The 7,941-nt window shown below is 40.9% G+C and overlaps 1 pseudogene; it reads right to left on the reverse strand.

Annotated features, from left to right (window-relative positions):
* Positions 1–2,094: 2,094 nt before the first annotated feature.
* On the reverse strand, positions 2,095–2,410 carry Rpl36-ps5 (ribosomal protein L36, pseudogene; annotated as a pseudogene).
* Between the last annotated feature and the right edge of the window lie 5,531 nt (positions 2,411–7,941).

Here is a 7,941-nt window from a genome sequence, read left to right on the forward strand (position 1 = left end):
GAGACACGTGCTCCACTATGTTCATCGCAGCCTTATTTATAATAGCCAGAAAATGGAAAGAACCCAGATGCCCTTCAACAGAGGAATGGATACAGAAAATGTGGTACATCTACACAATGGAATACTACTCAGCCATCAAAAACAACGAGTTTATGAAATTCGTAGGCAAATGGTTGGAACTGGAAAATATCATCCTGAGTGAACTAACCCAATCACAGAAAGACATACATGGTATGCACTCATTGATAAGTGGCTATTAGCCCAAATGCTTGAATTACCCTAGATGCCTAGAACAAACGAAACTCAAGACGGATGATCAAAATGTGAATGCTTCACTCCTTCTTTAAATGAGGAAAAAGAATACCCTTGGCAGGGAAGGGAGAGGCAAAGATTAAAACAGAGACTGAAGGAACACCCATTCAGAGCCTGTCCCACATTTGGCCCATACATATACAGCCACCCAATTGGACTAGATGGATGAAGCAAAGAAGTGCAGACCGACAGGAGCCGGATGTAGATCGCTCCTGAGAGACACAGCCAGAATACAGCAAATACAGAGGCGAATGCCAGCAGCAAACCACTGAACTGAGAATAGGTCCCCTATTGAAGGAATCAGAGAAAGAACTGGAAGAGCTTGAAGGGGCTCGAGACCCCAAAAGTACAACAATGCCAAGCAACCAGAGCTTCCAGGGACTAAGCCACTACCTAAAGACTATACATGGACTGACCCTGGACTCTGACCCCATAGGTAGCAATGAATATCCTAGTAAGAGCACCAGTGGAAGGGGAAGCCCTGGGTCCTGCTAAGACTGAACCCCCAGTGAACTAGTCTATGGGGGGAGGGCGGCAATGGTGGGAGGGTTGGGAGGGGAACACCCATAAGGAAGGGGAGGGGGGAGGGGGATGTTTGCCCGGAAACCGGGAAAGGGAATAACACTCGAAATGTATATAAGAAATACTCAAGTTAATAAAAAAAAAAATAAAAAAAAAAATAAAAAAAAAAATAAAGCCAAAAAAAAAAAAAAAAAAAAGAGGTAGGGGGAATCTATGTTTGCCTCCTCCGCCACGTGACGGTCGGCACACAGAAGATGCCAGCTGTGAGGAACGTGCACTTGTAGACAATGGATCTTCTGGGGTGTCCCTCTTGGACTTTCCAGGCTGCGGAACAATACATTTCTATTGTCGGCCCAGCAAGCAATTGCCTGAATAGTCTCAGGAAGTGAGGCTGAATTGACACACCGCTTGTCGCTCAAAGCCTGTCGGCTACAATGTCAGGTTTACTCTGCATTCCCTGGGCCTGAATAAACGAACAATATGTATCCACCATGACCGTGTCACACAGAGCAGGTTCGCAGCCCTCCAAATCTTCCAGGCCCCGCCCCTCTAACTCACAGACACCACCAGTATTTTCACTGTTAGCACTGTTTTGCCTTTTCCAGAATATCATATGATTGGTGTAATAGAGTACTGATTAATTAATAATTAATAATTTAATTAAAATGAATAAGCAATTCATTAGTATTAATTAATAATGGTGATAATTGGCGCTCTCAGATTGTCTTCCTTTACTTTTGGATATGTGGAGAGTCCTTTATATCCTTGCATTGCTCAGTATCTCATTTCTCTCTTTTGCTGAGTGATAGTCCAGCATCTAGGTGTACCACAGCTGATTCCTGAAGGGTACATTGATTCCATCTAAATCTTGCCAATTACAAGTGAGCTCTTTCGGAGGAACACCAACATTGATTACCGAGTTATATTATATACCTTAGTGGGTGTATCAGGGGCAACTGAAGGGAAGAAGGCTTTGTTTGGCTCACAGCCCATCACGGGGAGGAAGCTGGGGCAGTAAGAGCTTGATGCCGCTAACCACGTTCCCTCTGCCCTCGGAAAGAACAAGGCAGTGGATACTGGGGCCCAGCTTATGTTCTCTACTGTATGCAGTCCCGAGTCTGGACCACAGTTAAGATGGGCCTTCTGAGGCTAGAAAGGTTGCTCAATTGTCAAGAGGACTTGCTGCTCCTCTCAGAAGGCTTAACTTCAGCTCTTCTTTTTTTTTTTTTTAAGAACCATCTTTTATTGGGGGAGGAGTCATCAATCCTTCTTGGCTGCCGCCTTCCGCATGGCTGCCAGCAGGTTGCTCAGCTCCTCCCTCTTTCTCTTGGCGCGGATGTGCGTGCCCACCCGCTTCTTGATAAACTTGAGTGCTCGCTTGTTCTTGGACACCTTGAGCAGCTCCCTGGCGCGCCGCTCGTAGGGCGCGAAGCCGCACACCTCCCAGATCATATCTTGCACGAACTTGGCGTGCTTGGTGAGGCGCCCGCGGTGGTGGCTGTCTCTGCTTGCTGATGTTTTTCGTCACTTTGTGGCCTTTGTTGAGGCCCACGGCCATGGGGTTGCGCAGGGTCATGGCTGCAGCTCTCCGATGGCGGCCGGACAGGAAGCTTAACTTCAGCTCTTAATACCCGTATTAGGTGACTCACATCTAGTTCTAGGCGTTCAGGCACTATATGCACACAGATTCACCAAGATGCACACATACACCCAAAATAGTCTTTCCACATCAACTAACCTAATCAAGATAATCCCTTCACTGACTTTAACCTTAATATAAAAACAATTCCCTCACAGGTGTGGCCTCAGGTGTGATCACAGGTGTCCTAGGTGATTCTAGTTCTCGTCACTCTGTTGACATTGCCTGTCACATACAGTAAACACATGCCTGCTTCTTACAGAAGCCACTCAATAAACAAGCTAGCATTCCTGTTGACTGTGTTCTCATCAGCATCTGACATGATCTCTGTTCTAGACCTGGGCATTCCAATAGTAGTGGCTATATTCATTTACATTGCCCTAGGAATATATGACATGCAATATCTGTTTATATAATTATTGCTATCTGTGTATCTTCTTAACTGGTCCTAACAGGGTTGTTTCTATTCTAGTTGATCAGCTTTGTAAGAATTATTTTTATATTTTAGATAACAGTCCTTCATTAGATACATCTTATGACAATACTTTCTTCCAGATGATGGCTTGTCTTTTCCTTCTCTTTTGTCCACGGAGCAGAAAATTTTGTTTGTAATGAAGACCTGCTCATCAGTTCTTTCATTCATAAGCCATGCCTTTTGTATTACCTTTCAAAAGTGGATACCTTTGCTATCCACGGCTGAGCATGGTGACACATGCTTTTAACCCCAGTACTTGAGAGACTGAGGCAAGAGGCTCAGGGGTTCAAGGCCAGTCTTGGTTAATAGTAACCCTAAGGCCAGCTGCAGCTATATAAGAGTCTATAGTTTATAAAAAGTTGTTGCCAAACCCAACATCATATGAATAACCTCCTAAATCATGTCCTACAAATTTTGTGGTTTTACATTTATGTTCATGACCCACTGGATTTAACTTAGATGACAGATGCAAGACTTGTGCCCAGATGTGTGTTTTACACATGGATATCCAATCATTTGGTGCTATTTGTTGAAAAAAGAATATTTTCTCCACTGACAAAAACCTTTTGCTCTTTGTCAAAGATGAAGTGCTATCTCTGTGTAGCTATTAAAAGCTCTCTGCTCCTTTCTATTTGTCTGTCTCTTTATTCGACAATACCTCCCTGTCTTGTGACCAGTGTTGTTTAATAATTCATTTTGAAATCACCATAGCGCCAGTCCTCTGACTTTTTTTTGCCTTTGATATTGAGTTGATTTTACTGAACCTTTTGCCACTTCATATAATATTTTTGAGACAGGGTCTTGCTGGAATTCACTACATAGACCAATCTGGTCTCCAATCCACAGAGTTCTGACAGCTAAATTTATATTTTCCTAGATATATGCTCAAGTATTTCATGCCTATGTTAATATGTTTTTAAGTGTCAAAGTCATTTGTTTGCTAGTAATATGTAGTATATAACAATTTATTTAACACATTAAATTTATACCCCAAAGCCCTGAGGTAGGTCATTGCTGCTTTCTTGGAAGACTTTTCTCTATTCTTTTGGATCTTTGATAGGTAATCTAGTAATCTGTGAACAGTGACAGTCTAATTTCTTCAATCTCTTATTTTACCTATGACAAATACTGAGTTAGGTCTATTGGTATAATTTTGAGAAGGAGTGAGCAAGACCAGAAATCCCTGTTTTGTTCTGTTGTGAGCAGGAGAATTGGTTTGTTGGCATCACTGGGCTGAACATAAGGAATAGCGTCATTGTCACTATTCCTTATGAAGTAGATGACATGCTCATTGGAAGAGAGCATTGGATCCTATTAAGATGGTTGTGAGCCACCATGAGGTTGCTGGGAATTGAACTCAGAACCTCTGGAAGAGCAGTCAGTGCTCTTAACCTCTACAGTCCTTAAAATCCCGAATGACTGTTGGTTGGATCCGGTCAAGTAACTTTTCTTCATCTATTATACACTAATATGGCGTTTCTACTTAGTCTGCACAAGATGTCGATTACACCAGCTAATATTAAAATGTTAGATCAATCCTGCGTGTCTGGAATAAATTCCTCTTCTCTTCAATGGAGAAATCTTTGTAAACAACAGTGTGTTCAATTTGTCAACTGTTTGCTGCAGGTTTTTGTGTGGACTTGATGAGAAATATTGCACGTGTCTTTTCTTTTTCATTGTATCTCTGTCTATCTCATTTCTTTCTCATTGTCTCTTTGGCATTAGGTAATGCGGGTCTTGTAGGATGAATTACAGAATAGTTCTTGTTTCTATCTTGTGAAAAATTTTGTAGAGAAGTTATTCCTCTTTTTCCAATTATGCTTTCTGTCTTTTCATTGAGTTCAAAATATTTTTTTTATTTTATTTTTGTAACTTTTTTATTTTCCGGAGCTGTGGACCGAACCCAGGGCCTTGGGCTTGCTAGGCAAGCGCTCTACCTCTGAGCTAAATCCCCAACCCAAAATATTTTTAAATTACTCTTGATATATGCTTTCTAATTCACATGTTATTTAAATGTGTGTTATTTTTAGTTTATTGTATAAAATTTTTATTTTCTAATTTTTTTGCTCTTTAATTGCATTTTTATTTACATTTTAAATGTTATCCCATTTCCTGGTTTCCCCTCCATAAATGGGCTTTCCCACCCCTCCCTACTTCTCTTAGGGTGCTCCCTCATGCACCCATCCACTCCCTCCCACCTCCCTACCGTGACATTCTCCTAAACTGGGACATCGAGCCTTGACAGGACCAAGGACCTCACTTCCCATTGATGCCAGACAAGGCCATCCTCTGCTACATATGCAGATAGAGCCATAGGTCCATTCCTATGTTCTCTTGGGTTGGTGGTTTCCTCCCTTGGAGCTCTGAGGGGTCTGGTTGTTTGATATTGTGTTCTTTTTAAGAGGCAAACCTGTTCAGCTACTTTAGTCCTTTTCTCTAACTATTCTATTGGAGACTCTGTTCTCAGTTCAATGGTTGGCTGTGAGCATTTGCCTCTGTATTTGTAAGTTTGTGGCAGAGCTTCTCGCCAGACCAAAATATCAGGCTCCTGTCAGCATGCACTTCTTGGTATCCGCAAATGTTGACTACATATAGGATGCATCCCCATGTGGGGCAGTCTCAGGATGGCCTTTCAGTCTCTGCTCCATACTTTGTCTCCATGTTTCCTCCTATGAGTATTTTTGTTCCCCCTTCTAAGAAGGTCTGAAGCATCCACATTTTGGCCTTCCTTCTTGAGCTTCATGTGGTCTGTGAATTGTATCTTTGGTATTCCAAGCTTTTGGGCTAATATCTGCTTATCAGTGAGTACATACCATGTGCATTCTTTTATGATTGGGTTACCTTACTCAGGATGATATTTTCAAGTTCCGTCCATTTGCCTAAGAATTTCATGAAGTCGTTTTTAATAGCTGAGTAGTATTCCATTGTGTAAATGTATCCATTCCTCTATTGAAGGATATCTGGGTTCTTTCCAGCTTCTAGCTATTATAAATAAGGCTGCTATGAACATAGAGGAGCATGTGTCCTTGTTATACGTTGGAGCATCTTTTGGCTATATGCCCAGGAGTGGTATTGCTGTGTCCTCAGGTACTACTATGTCCAATTTTCTGAGGAACCGCCAGACTGATTTCCAGAATGGTTGTACCAGCTTGCAATCCCACCAACAATGGAGGAGTATTCCTCTTTCTCCACATCCTCACCAACATCTGCTATCACTTGAGTTTTTTAACTTAGCCATTCTAACTTGTGTGAGGTGGAATCTCGGAGTTCTTTTGATTTGCATTTCCCTGATGACTAAAGATGTTGAACATTTCTTTAGGTTCTTCTCAGACATTCGATATTCCTCAGTTGAGCATTCTTTGTTTAGCTCTGAAGCCCATTTTTTAAAAGGGTTATTTGATTTTCTGGAGTATAACTTCTTGAGTTCTTTGTATATATTGGATATTAGCCCTCTACGGATATAGGATTGGTAAAGATCTTTTCCCAATCTGTTGGTTGCCATTTTATGTCCTTTGCCTTACAGAAGCTTTGCAATTTTATGAGGTCCCATTTATCAATTCTTGATCTTAGAGCATAAACCATTGGTGTTCTGTTCAGGAAATTTTCCCCTGTGCCCACATGTTTGAGGCTCTTACCCACTTTCTCTTCTATTGCTTTCAGTGTATCTGGTTTTATGTGGAGGTCCAAGATCCACTTGGACTTGAGCTTTGTAAGAAGCCATAAGAATAAATTTATTTGCATTCTTATACATGCTGGCATCCAGGTGAACCAACACCATTTCTTGAAAAAGCAGTCTTTTTCCACTGGATGGTTTTAGCTTCTTTGCAAAGGTCAAGTGACCATAGGTGTGTGGTTTCATTTCTAGGTCTTCAAATCTATTCCATTGATCTACCTGCCTATCTCTATACCAATAGCACACAGTTTTTAATCACTATTGTTCTGTAATACAGCTTGTGGTCAGGGATGGTGATTCCCCCTGAAGTTCTTTTGTTGTTGAGGATAGTTTTTTGCTATCCTGGGTTTTTTGTTATTCCAAATGAATTTGAGAATTGCTCTTTCTAACTCTGTGAAGAATTGAGTTGGAATTTTGATGGGTATTGCATTGAATCTGTAGATTACTTTTGGCAAGATGGCCATTTTTATAATATTAATCCTGCCAATCCATGAGCATGGAAGATCTTTCCATCTTCTGAGATCATTTTCAATTTCATTCTTCAGAGACTTGAAGTTCTTACCATACAGATCTTTCACTTGCTTGGTTAGAGTTACACCAAGGTATTTTATATTATTTGTGACTATTGTGAAGGGTTTCACTTTCCTAATTTCTTTCTCAACCTGTTTATCCTTTGAGTAGAGGAAGGCTAATGATTTGTTTGAGTTAATTTTTGTGTATGTGTGTGTTTTTGTTTTTTTGTTTTTCGGAGCTGAGGACCGAACCCAGGGCCTTGTGCTTGCTAGGCAAGCGCTCTACCACTGAGCTAAATCCCCAACCCACCCCCCAGCCACTTTTCTGAAGTTGTTTATTAGCTGTAGGAGTTTTCTGATGGAATTTTTGGGGTCACTTAAGTACACTATCATATCATCTGCAAATAGTGATAGTTTGACTTCTTCCTTTCCGATTTGTATCCCTTTGACCTCCTTTCATTTTATTGTCTGATTGCTCTAGCTAGGACTTTGAGTACTATATTGATTAGGTAGGGAGAGAGTGGGTAGCCTTGTCTAGTCCCTGATTTTAGTGGGATTGATTCAAGTTTCTTCCCATTTAGTTTAATGTTGGCTACTGGTTTGCTGTATATTACTTTTACTATGTTTAGTTATGGGCCTTGAATTCCTGATTTTTCCAAGACTTTTATCATGAAGGGGTGTTGAATTTTGTCAAATGCTTTCTCAGCATCTAATGAGATAATCATGTGGTTTTTTTTCTTTTGAGTTTGTTTATATAGTGGATTACATTGATGGATTTCTGTATGTTGAACCATCCCTGCATCCCTAG

This window comes from Rattus norvegicus, chromosome 19, assembly GCF_021556685.1.
Source record: "Rattus norvegicus strain SHRSP/BbbUtx chromosome 19, alternate assembly SHRSP_T2T, whole genome shotgun sequence".
In the NCBI taxonomy this organism is placed as follows: Eukaryota; Metazoa; Chordata; class Mammalia; order Rodentia; family Muridae; genus Rattus; species Rattus norvegicus.